Here is a 12911-nt window from a genome sequence, read left to right on the forward strand (position 1 = left end):
TGGGGGTACTGGTGGATGAAAAGCTGGACATGAGCCAACAATGTGTGCTTGCAGCCCAGAAAGCCAACCGTATCCTGGGCTGCATCAAAAGCAGCGTGGCCAGGAGGTCGAGGGAGGTGATTCAGCCCCTCTGCTCCGCTCTGGTGAGACCCACCTGGAGTCCTGCATCCAGCTCTGGAGCCCTCAGCACAGGAAGGACATGGACCTGTTGGAGCAGGTCCACAGATGGACCACAAAAATGACCAGAGAGGTAGAGAACCTCTTCTGTGAGGACAGGCTGAGAGAGTTGGGGTTGTTCATCCTGGAGAAGAGAAAGCTGCTGGGACACCTTATTGTGGCCTTTCAGTAATTAAAGGGGGCTGATAGGAAAGATGGGACAAACTTTCTAGCAGGGCCTGTTGCGACTGGGTGAGGGGTAACTGTTTTAAACTAACCATTTTTAAGTCAATAAATTGTTAAGCCATAAAACTGGCTGGATGGCCGAGCCCAGAGAGTTGTGGTGAATGGAACTAAATCCAGTTGGCAGCTGGTCACAAGTGGGATTCCCCAGGGCTCAGTTTTGGGGCCAGTCTTGTTTAACGTCTTTATCAATGATCTGGACGAGGCGACCGAGTGCACCCTTGGTAAGTTTGCAGACAACAGCAAGTTGGGTGTGACTGTCGATCTGCTCGAGGGTAGGAGGGCTCTGCAGAGGGACCTGGACAGGCTGGATCGATGAGCGGAGGTCAGTTATTTGAGGTTCAACAAGGCCAAGTGCTGGGTCCTGTGCTTTGGTCACAGCAACCCCATGCAATGCTACAGGCTTGGGGAGGAGTGGCTGGAGAGCTGCCTGGTGGAGAAGGACCCGGTGGGTGCTGGCTGACAGCTGGCTGAGCATGAGCCAGCAGCGTGCCCAGGTGGCCAAGAAGGCCAACGGCATCCTGACTTGTATCAGGAATGGTGTGGCCAGCAGGAGTAGGGTAGTGATCGTGCCCCTGTACTCGGCACTGGTGAGGCCGCACCTTGAATATTGTGTTCAGTTTTGGGCCCGTCAGTACAAGAAGGACATCGAGTTGCTGGAGTGTGTCCAGAGAAGGGGAACGAATCTGGTGAAGGGTCTGGAGAGCAAGTCTTGTGAGGAGAGGCTGAGGGAACTGGGGTTGTTTAGCCTGGTGAAGAGGAGGCTGAGGGGAGACCTTATTGCTCTTGCCAACTACCTGAAAGAAGGTTGTAGCAAAGTGAGTGTTGGTCTCTTCTCCCAAGTTAGTAGTGATAGGACAAGAGGAAATGGCTTCGAGCTGCATCAGGGCAGGTTTAGATTGGATATTAGGAAAAATGTCTTCACTGAAAGAGTGGTCAAGCATTGGCAGACATGTGAAGACATGGCACTTCAGGCATGGTTTAGGAGGCATGGTGGTGTTGGGTCGATGGTTGGACTTGATGATCCTAGAGGTCTTTTCCAACCTTAATGATCCTGTGAGTCTGTGATTCTATGATTCTTGTGCACTCGGCAGAGCATGGGAGGCTGGGAAAGTCCTTGACTACTGTAAGCGCTACTTAGCAACAACTAAAACATCTCCACATTATCAACACTGGTTTTAGCACAAATGCAAAACATAGCTCCATACTAGCGACTGTAAAGCAAGTTAACTCTATCCCAGCCAAAACCATGGCAGCAGTAGTTCAGCAGCTTTGTGTTTGGGTAGAAAATCTTTGGCCCTGGCAATATGTTATTTCCAAATGACCTGCCCATTCTAGATCTTCCTTTGCTGAACAACAGGAAGTTCTGACCTTCAGAAGTTGTGCTGACATGTGACCTCCCTGGAATCTTCTAGGAAAAGCTAATTTTATAGAGATCTTTTAGCACCAAAATAGATGACACATCTGACTCTCTCTCCTTTCTTTTTACCATTTTTATTTTTAAAGTTCACCTGTTCTTAAAAACTCATCCAAATTACGAGCTCTGGTTTAGTCCTCTTGTCAACTGCAACATGAACAGCATCAGTTTGAGATGATTTCTCATCTAGAGACTGTTGCTGTAAGGTTTGTTTCTGGTCTGAAAACATTGTTGCAAACACAAAGTTCTGAGCCACTTTTCTGCTGCTGCCTGGGGTGGTACTCTTGTCCTTCTGGAGCAGTAAAGGCTGTTCAAAAGCAGCATGTATACTGAAGGTTGGTAGGAGATATTTCCGTACACAGTGCAAGATGGCACTAGTTCTTAAAAAATGTATTGCAGCCCACAACTCAGGAAGGAAAGTCTTGATGCTGTCCATCTGGCTGATTGTCAAAAGTTTTCCAAACATTCAGGTCTTTATTTTGCCTTGATTTTTGAAAAAGGTCTGCACTGGTTTTGAAACATTAGATTAATTTGGTTCTTTAAATTAGGTGAGACACGCTGAGGTGCAAGTGTATTGAGTGTGAAAATAGGCAGCAAGCCCTTTTGCTGCAGCACAACACTGTAGCTCATTTCTGAGTATTGAATGTAAATATCAGATGCATTTGGTTAAGTTTAAACAGTTTGCCAAGAGCTGCATTTGCTGTGCCTTCAAGAGGCTGAGGGGATGTAACACTGTTCTGTGACATAGGAGTTGCTGCAGAAGAGAAGGTGGAAGAAGCTGTTTGATTGAATCACATGCTGATCTGGGTTATAATTTTTTCTTAACTATTAATTTCTGGGTAAAATGACAGAGATGATTATGACAGAATAAATAGGCTAGTTCTTTAATTTAATTTCAGTCATTTAGGTTATCCTTCTTAAGCTGGATCAAATCTGTGTTGTTTGCACTGGTTGCTTAGCTTGTCCTAGCAATGAATGAAGACAAAGACTATATTCTGATTCTTTTCAAATCTATCAAGAGTTTTACAAAGATTGATCAGTAGATTGTTCTGATATGGCGGATGTTGCTGTTGTGCTCAGAGAGCCTCCTCGGAAGGAGGTATCTTTTTTCTATTTGTGAGATGATCCAGGGAAAGTGAGCAGTTAGGTCTTTGCCCTGTGGGCCACCTTCTGCTGACCTTAGATGTCTCATACCTCCTAGTTGCCATATGAAGCCTCCAACAATGAAGAAACATGGGCTAGGATATCTAGAGTTTTAAGATAACTTGTAATTACTTCACCTTCACCGTGTCTGGGCTTGGCCATGCAGTAGCTAACTTGCTGCTTAATTTCAGGCAGTTGGTAAAACAGACCTCATGAAGCAGGTGCCTAATGCATCTTCATACATCACTGGAGAGAATCAGGTGCCTCTCAAGGCCTCCAGAGGGAGATCCTGTCTGCTTAACTAAAGTGTTCAACCTTAAGCAGACAAGATCTTTTAGAAGTCCTGAGCATCGTCTACCTCTTTCCATAGTCTCTGTAACAAAGAGAAACACCTTAGAAGGAGTAGTTTATTGCATGTCTAAAATTAGGTCCTTAAGAAGAGCATGCTGGCTAGCTGTAATTATATGCGATTTTTGGAAGCCATATACTGGTCACCTGAAGTTGCTTCTAGTTGTCATAACTGCTGAAAGTGAGAAAAGACTACCTGAACACATTTATCACTCAAGCTGAAAAGTCAGAGGACTTGTGCCTGTGTTTTCCGGGATCTTAAAGTTGTGCTTCAGCTTGAAATCTTAAATATTGCTGGTTACTTTTTCACTTTCAGTCACTATTGCATCAAGAGATTATACTGGTATTTAAGTCTGGCTTTGCAGGGGAAAAGTTTGGAAGCTTATTTAAAAAAGAATCCTTTAGAATAAGGATCGAGAAACAAAGAACATAAACAATAGGTAAGCTGGATTTGGGAGATAACTAGCTATCCGGGGCACTTTTCTTTAATCTGTATAGATCTTTTAAAGTAATCTCCAAGTGGCAGGCTTTGGCTACTCCGACTAGATTTCTTTCACACACAGATAAACCCCCAAAGTTTCCAGTTTCTCCAGAAGACTTCCACTTTCCCTTCATATCCCAGGTCTTCCCTGTGCATCTTCTGTTTTATAACTCTTTTTCTCCTAGGGCTGCTGAAATTGTCTGTGCTTTAGACATGCCAAATAAGGCATGTCTAGTTGGGAAGATACCATATTCAGTGGGAAGCAGGGGTGAGGATGCATGAGCCTGGAGAGGAAAAAGCAGGGGGGAAGGGTGAGGGGGATGTATTCTTGACCTTAGGTAGCTGGTGCTAAGAGGTAGCTTATTGTGTTGAAGCACAGACAGAACTAGAGTTTGTGGATGGGAAGGAGGGGGCAACGAGGAGGGAGGAGGAAGCTGAGGCAACGAGGGGGGAGGAGGAGAGAGCAGCATCTCTATCTTTCTTTGCAGACCACGCTGCGGGGAGGCTCATGCTTCCCTAATATCCATCACTCCCTGCTTCCAACGTGGTCACAGACTGAGCAACAAAGAGGGTCTCAGAGGTAAGATTCTTGCAACTTGCAAAGCTGTATCGTATTCCAGAATAAGGAGAAGCAGTGGCAACAATAATACAGAGAAAAGATTATCAGCACCTGGGAATGCTCAGAGGCGGCAGGGGGGTAACTGGAAGCCCAGGTCCCCTGAAGGCTGAGGAAGTGTTGGCAGCCGCCGCCGCAGCAGCAGCAAGCAAGAACGGAGTAAGAGGGGAGCAGATCAGGTCCGAGGGGGATCAGGATACCAGCTAGGGAGATTCAGCAGTGGGCAGTTTGTGTCCCAACTGCCTGTGTAGAGAGAGGAGAGAATAGGGTAGAGCTATGAAAGCAAATACTCTGATACCTGATTACATTGAAATACATGGCTAAATAAGGCTTAACAAAATACATGAACGGTTTATTTACCTGAAATGTAGTTCTGGAGCGAACAAGACAATTCATTAATTTGTGCATGTCGGAAGAAAAAAATCTAAGTGAAAAGCAAAGTTTAAGTCTGCATAGTGTTTCAACTTTTTAATGTGAAAGTTTGATTTTTTGTTTTAGGACAATGTTTCAGTTCAAAAATGCATTTAATAGCAAGAAGGAGGAAAAAAAGGCAAAACACCCAAATGAATTTTTTTTTTTTTTTGTCCAAGTGGGCTGTTTGACCATTATTATAAGAAAATATGTCATACCAAAACAAAGTATGCTTATTGACCTGACAAATACTGTTTAATTTAATTTAGAAAAAAAAGAACAACATAATTTTGCACTGGCCTGATATGAAATTTATAATTATGTTTGATTCATCCATTCAGCCTAAAAAATCAGCAATTTGGTTAGGTGTATTTATAAAGTGAATTGTTTATTTTTAGTTGCAGATACTGGAATCTTAGATGAAGGAGACAGAAGATATAGCATTTATGCATTGGAGAAATTGATGCTTGCTTTTTTCTTGTGCTTTGTCCCATTTATTTTACTTTTTGAGGTATGAGCTACCTTGGTTTTGACCTAACACCTCATAGACCCTTCTGAAAAGTATTAACCAATAATGGCAGTAATGCCAGTGTTTGTTGTTAAACATGTTGAACTAACTGCAAAGAAAATGAACAGTGGCTTTTATGTCTTATGAACAAATGTCTTTAGGATTTAATGTCTTCCCCCCCCTGCCCTATGAAACACAGATTCAGTTTCCAAAAGTGGACTTTCTGGAATATTTGTGCTTACCTGGAAATTTCTGTGTTTTCATCTCCACACTAGGTAACTAAAATAGCAGTAGTGAGCTGATTTGGTGTGTGAATGAGGAAGTTAGAACCATTCTCTGCTGCCTTGAGGAACCTGGAGATGGTGGACCTGATTTTGATTTTCTTTTTCATGAGTGTAAATTTAATGGTACAAGTGCCTATGGGATCACCATGGGTTCTGTACTGGTCTGCTTCATCATTGCCCCATTTTTCTTCTATAAGAGAGAAGAACCACACTACAGCAATGGGCTTTTCTTTCACCAGTTTTTACAATGATGTTAATTGCTATTTCAGGGCTTGCAGTTCTGTTATTGTTTTAAAACAATAACAGTCTGACTTTGGCCACCTTATCTGGTGTGGTAGTTGTCAGCTCTAGCTTTAAAACTGATTTCAGTCAGTAGAGAATCAGGGGTTTTATTAGAAAAGAAAAAACAAAATAACTTCTATTTGTGCCAGCTTCCCCCCTTGCTTATACAACTTCACAACTTGTTTTTTATTTTCTTTTGTTTGTTTTGTTTTATCTTTTGGTTTGCTAACTGCAGGAATGCCTGATATAGTTTTGAAATCTCTTGTTCTGTCTTGTCCTTAATGTACAGCTGTTTAAGTAAACCTGAAATGAATTGCGGCCTTAAAAGTGATCTTTTGGTTCTTTGGAAAAACTGAACTTAATACATAGAAAATGGCTTCTTTTTATTTTTTGTATTTGACTACAGTTTTGATTGTCTGTGTCTCCTGCTAAAGAATTGGAATGTTCTCACTTCGGAAAGGCTTAACTGTGTATTGTGTGCATAAAAAAACAATAACAAAACAAACCTAACACAAATCTACCACTGCAGGTAAATTTCATTTGAAGCTAACACTCTTTTCTACTTGGACAGTAGTTAGCTATTGTTCTGTTAAAACAACCTTCTATGAACTGTATTGTTCTTTAAGTTTATATGGGCTGGATGCAAAGCACCCTGAAGTCAGGAAGAGACATTCCATTGACTTCAAATGGCTTTGGATCAGGCCTGTCACGTGAGATTAGCTCCTGACAGAAGATCTTATAAGCACAGGCGCAAAACAGAATGATTTAGGGACAGAATTTCACTTATGCCATGGGTGTTTTTGCTTTGTGAATATCTGTTAGGCACAATGTTTTTGAAGCAAGTCCTCTTTTATTTTGTGTTGAAAATGTCTGTATTCCTTGGTATTGTGAATAAATAGTTTTGCAGAGATTTTCTTCTAATTTAGGTCTCATCTATTGTCTATTTGTGTCTATATTTAAAGACTTTGTTAAGGGAATCTGTCTTTGGATACAACAGTTCAGAATTTCTCAGGTGAGATTTTATAACCTCAATAATATTACGCATAATATTCACAAAGTTAAAGAAAGAGTTTTCTAATGTGAAATAGCAGGACAATGCTTTGAATTCTGTTTTTCTTCTTAAATTGAAACAACGTATTCTGTATAAGAAACTAATGGCTTCCATATTTCCTTTTTTAAAAACCCGACACCTGCCCCCCAAAACCCAGAAGACATTGCTTTCTCAGTTGTGAAAGTGGCAGTCAGATTGACATTTGCTGTTTTTCTGCATTTGAAACTTAGGCAACTTAACACAATGTAAAAGCAACCATGAGAAAACCAGTGTAGTTTTGTATAACAAAATAAACCAGGAGCATTCTGCAGCACTCGTTATGTAAGGCCAAATTTGGGCTTTCAAAGGTGATTCTTGTTAATAAATGAAAGCTTGTCAGAATTCTAAACACACTAGTGATGCTGGCCATAATTATCTTTAGGAAAAAATTGTCTTTGGTTCTTATTGATTGCGTTCTTCTAATGAATACAAAGTCTGCACGGCGAATGATAATTGATCTGCCATTCCTTTTTTCACCCTCATACAAAATAAAGCATTTACTTACTCTCAGCTGAGATCAGGCACAACCATGGTTTTATTTCATGTGAATAAAAGCTACATGAAGGGGCATAAAAAGCTAGTGTAACTAGCAACGACCAAAATCTACATACAAACATCCCTACTTACACAAAAACATGGCTGCGTTCGTGTTACACACATGCACAGGGAAAGCATGGCATTTTTAACTACATCTGAAAATCCTTTGCTTTTTTCCACTTAGGCTGTGGTTAATGATTCAGTCAGTCTGCAAATCTGACTAACTCTTAAAAACTCCTGTTACAGCAGGAGATCCTGTTATTTATGAAGGAAATTTAAATGTGTCGCTTATGCTGATTTTGTAGATGTTTGTAGTTGCTCCTTTATAATTACACCTAAGGGCTCCAAAGGACATTGGTTTGATTTTCAGCTTGCCTCATTTGCCATTATCCATGTGTTGCCTTTCATGTTTGAATGTCTATGTGGAGAGTAAAGGAAGTCTAAGAAGTAACATCGCCAGTGGTGTATTCCTGAAGAAACAGTAAAAGAAAATTGCCATTTAGACATTGTATCTCTTAGAAAAAAATTGCTGTAAAATATAAACACTGAGTGTTATATGAAGAAATTATCCCTTTTTCTAGCTAAACAGCATAGCAGTACATACGGTGCAATGTATATATTACAGTAAAAACAACAAATTGTATTGTACAATCTGTAATGATGTTGGAGGCACTTTTTACATAATTATGCAGTAGATAGAAATGAAAAAATATTTGTAGAAAGTATGTTAACCTCACAGTCCTGACAAAGAATTGCCATCAAAGATGTGTTTAGAGGTATGAGAATTCATCCTGATACCTAACATATTGACTCTTTTAACACTTTTTGTGTTGTTTTAAATGGTTGCCTGCAAAACGTATCCTTGTTTTTAACCTAGCTGTCTTAGTTTTAGAGGTCCTTAGTAGGAAAGTGTGGGGCTAGGTCTTCTGTTAAAGGAGAAGGGAGAAAATATGTAGATTTTTTTGGGGGGGGATGGGAAATTTTTATTTCCACAATCTTTCTTATCCTTTTTCCAAGGATAAAAATTTTATTTAAAATAGAAGTAATGGTCTGATCCTGTGACGTTCTAGTGTCGTTATACAGTGCTTCGAATTGACAAGCTAGTTCCTAATGATTATGACTGCACTTCTGTTATGATTTCATCATACAGGTCCTCATCTACAGGGTGTATGTATCAATGGCAAGAGGACTTGAATGGATATATAGACAGGTCTAAAAGCGATGGCTTTCCTTCTATCAACTAGAGGTTTAGTGTGTTTGAAAAGGAAAGGATAGTATTTTCTGACTTTAGTGTAGTTGGAATTAGAAATGGTTTAGGCCCTAATTGTTCAAAACCCATGCACAAATATGCTGTGGAGATACGCCTAGACATATATGTAAAATGGGCTCAATCATTCCTGCCATCCCTGAAAAAGACAGTTGTCATTCCCATTTGAGGAGGAAATGCATCAGGATGCCAGCCAGTTCAGACTTGCTAGAATATATCTGTCTTTGATGAGTGGTTTTCAGATGTATAATTTTATTAAATTAAAAATCTTCTGTCAACAAGTGTATATGTTGCTATACACTTTGTTTTTTCCCCCTTGTTCTGCTATATTGCCACATTTTTTGTCATTTGTCGTCTTTTGTGTAAAGAGGAGCATAGCGTTCATATCAGTGGTAATTATGTCTCTGCTGCTCGGAAGGGCCCTGAAGCAAGAGAGCCTTAAGAAGAAGCAGATAAGCCAAGTCTTGTCTTCTCAGCAGGAGGCAAACGTTTGACCCGATATCCAGCCCCCCAGCTATGATACAAGCATCTTACATGCTTGCAGCGGAGCATTATGGTATATCTCCTGCTTTGAAGTTCACATGATCCCAGAAAAGCAGGAGAGGAATCTCAGTGATGTACTGAAGTGCTCTGCCTCACAGTGGGGTCCCAATTTGAAAGGCCATTTAGAAAGAATATTTCTGAGGCAGTGGCATTAGTCCAATCCCGTGTGTGTGATACGTGGCCCAGTGTGGTGGTGGAGGCTGTTCGATATCAACCAGGCCTACTCAGGCAAGAGGGTGGCTGAGCGAGAAGCAATGAACAGTGCACATTTGGTATTCAGAAGAACTTACAAATACCTGGGAAAGTCCCCTTAAATTCTGTGGAGCAAATCTGGGTGCAGAATCAGAGAGATGGTGTTTGGAAAACTCTGGTCTTCCACTGATACTGTAGTCCATTCTCTAGTGGCAAAGAGGCTTTCACAATGTGAAATGAGGGTGCAGCTCCACAAGGAGAATTTGCTATAGTTTTAATATTGTTGATGGATTATTGTGGAATTTACTGTTCCTTATATAATCTGAGTGTATTGGAATGTGTTTCCTCTTGCCATTTCAAGGATTTTTTAGAAAGTTAATTTTACAAATTAGTTGAAAATTTATTTTTGTCTAGTGATGCTTGTCTAGGTCTTGCTCAGATTAAAAAAAGAAGTTGTAAGTATCCAGCTTTCAGGGTAGTAAGGTCAGCCTCCTGACATCCTAGTCATGAGTCATAAAACCACCAAGGAAGATTATATTGTGGAGTTTGGTATCGGTAAATCTCTTAGTTCTTACTGCTGAGGAGGATGCTGTGTACTGTTGCTCCAGGTCAGAGGGCATGGCAATGCACGGTTGCTGACAGCTTTGAACTGCTGAGTTCTGAACCACTGGTTAGATCCTTCTGACTTCTGCTGAGTTTTGGTACCAGGCCTCAGAATTCATTGATAAATATTGAGTGTTGCTCTGCAGCCATATGTGGCAGGTTCAGATCACTGTGGTAGATTCCCAGACATTTATCTGTGATGTCAGGAGAACCTGGTAACAGAGTCTCTGAAAAGTCTTCCTTTTTATGTAATACTTGTGGGAGAGCCATCATACCGTACACTTTCGTGCTTATGGAGCTCTTTAGAGGAAACCTGGACACAGGAAAGAAGGTATATACAGTAAAGCATTTCTTCTTTTCATCTTGTTTTTGAGAAGTCTGTTCTCAAAATGGCAGTGGTTTTTTTTTTTCTATATGAAATAGAAGTTGTCCTATAATGTTACTGTATCTTGACCACCTTTGAACAGTCAGCTGTAAATTTCATAAATTTCAAAAATGAGTATTGTAGCTCAGGAAAAGCAACCAGCTTTTTTTAGCCATAGCAATAAACAGCAATACAATTAACAGCAATAAAACAGCAACAAAATTAACAAAAACATGAAATGAGTGAAATGATAACAACTACTTTTGTTAAAGTATCTTCCACTTGCCTATGCTAGCGGTCTGATCAACATTAGTACCAATATTGCTGCTAAAGTTCACATGGCACCAGCTTGAACCATAGACTATTTCTTTACAAACTGTGCATGCATAAACAAGAAAGAGTTTACAGCCTAAACAGACAACATATGTTATAGATATATGTGTAAGTTATATATGTGTATATAACACATATAGATATATGTGTTAGCTGCATGCTGGATCAGCTGCTCTGTCATAGTTACCCATGACTAAAAGCTTTCGTCTGTGAGACTTTAATAAAGAAGTGAGAGACCTTAGGTTACTTTGCACCGAGACTTCACCACAGTCGTTATCTCACAAACTGTGTTTCCAACCTTGTGCTCTAAATTTTTTATTCTTCTGCCATTTCCTTCCTCTTCCATCAAACCTAATCATAATATTCTTTTCTTTTTTTAAAAAAAGATTCATATACTATAATGTATAAGTACGTTTTGGTACAACTCTTGGTGGGCTGGGACTGTGAAAGTGGGGATTTTTGAAAGGCAAGCTATTAATTTAATGTATTCGTCTACAAGCAATCTTTGCATTGACAGTCCTACATCTTCCAATTTAAGGGTCACATATGGAGGTTTAATACAAAAAGGGCTTCTGGTCAGAAAAATAATAGAAGGACCAACTAGGAAATCAGGCAGCGTTGCTGTTTTCTGGGAAGATGTACTTAGCACTGGCAGCAGAGTAGAAGGGAAGTACAGTCAGCTCTCTTTTCATTGGGATTATCAAACAGGCAGTGGGTTTGCTGATGCAATATCCGGTGTTAATCATACCAGTTCGGATAGCTATGGTAATGAGGCTCTTTGGTTAATGGACCTGCTAGTCTTTGATCCACCTTTGGCTCCACCACTGATCATTCTTTTTTCTGTTGTGCTCCTGCCATATATTTTTATAGCTTAATTCATGTATGTTTTCTATGATCGAGAATATTGCTTCATCTGATTAAGTCTGTGCTCCCTTCTAATCTGAGTAATCAAGCCATAACATTACTATCCAATACGGATGCTTTTTGTATGGATGCCATATCTAATGGGCTGCCTTCCCATCCATGTATTGCACATATCAGATTAGATCCATGTCTTTATATACAGTTTCGCTGATTAGTTAAAGTGCATAGAAAATGATAGTATTCTCCAGCTATAATGCAAGTCGTCTACTGAATTTAACACTGCAATATTTTGTAAAAATGATGTGCTTATTAAAAAGCAAGATGATGACTTTATAATCCCTGAAAATGCATAGGTATAACCAAGCATTTGCATTTTTAGCATTATTCCTGTGCCTTAAAGGATCCCTACAATCTCAAAAGGTCCATTTACCTCTTTCAGTTTCACGTGAATTAAAATACTAACATCTGTAAAATCTCAGGTAGTGACTGTGTGTAGTCTCCTAAAGATATCAGTCTCTGTCTCTTTGTGTGTATCTTGTTTTGTTTTACTCAGTGAAGTTTCCCGACACATTCTGATGTTTATTTCAGTTATTTTCTTTCTTGTATGCAGCCAGCAGTTTATCTGCCCAAGGGGAAGCCAAAGGCAGCTGAAGGATGCAACTGGGACTACTACTTGGTATGAAAAAGAGTGCAGCCAGTAGGGGAGAGGGCTTCACTTCTCAGTTCATTCCCAAGTTCCAGCCCACTGGTGATGTTTGCTGTGTGGTGTTGTCTCTTGGGTTCTCTTTTACAGTAATTCAGTGATTTCTCTCCAGGGCAAAACTTCAGTGTGGTTCTGGAGCTAATTTACTTCAAAGGCTGCGCCTGCTAGGTAATATGGAGGACACAATTACTTAGGACTTAATTCCACACAGTTTTCTAATACTGCTTAAGTAGATCTTGTATGCAGTGTATAATGTAATGCAACATCCCGGTTTGTGTATCCTGTGCTTTTAGTTCCATGGCAAAAAATATTGCTCGGATAAAAGCTGCACTACAGCCTGCACACTAATTGACTTAAACTGGCTGAGGGAAAAAAACATACACAAATAGCTATGTCAGGGCTACAGAGGCCCAAAGACGCTTTGGCCAAGCATCAAATGATGTGAACATGATCCTGCAGTGTGAAAGCAAGCAATTCTCCACCCCTTGGCATAAAGGCCAGGCATCTTTTCCTGGGCCCAATGCTT

General features: G+C 40.2%; 1 protein-coding gene across 1 annotated transcript in view; it reads left to right on the forward strand.

Moving 5' to 3' along the window:
• Positions 1 to 4075: 4075 nt before the first annotated feature.
• The window catches only part of GREB1 (growth regulating estrogen receptor binding 1), a 106255-nt gene continuing 97419 nt past the window's right edge, over positions 4076 to 12911 (forward strand). The window contains exon 1 of the mRNA XM_064448057.1: positions 4076 to 4368. The gene's annotated coding sequence lies outside the window, so the exon portion shown is untranslated. The remainder of the gene's footprint in view (positions 4369 to 12911) is intronic.

The sequence above is a fragment of the Phalacrocorax carbo genome, chromosome 3, assembly GCF_963921805.1.
Source record: "Phalacrocorax carbo chromosome 3, bPhaCar2.1, whole genome shotgun sequence".
NCBI classification, from domain to species: Eukaryota; Metazoa; Chordata; class Aves; order Suliformes; family Phalacrocoracidae; genus Phalacrocorax; species Phalacrocorax carbo.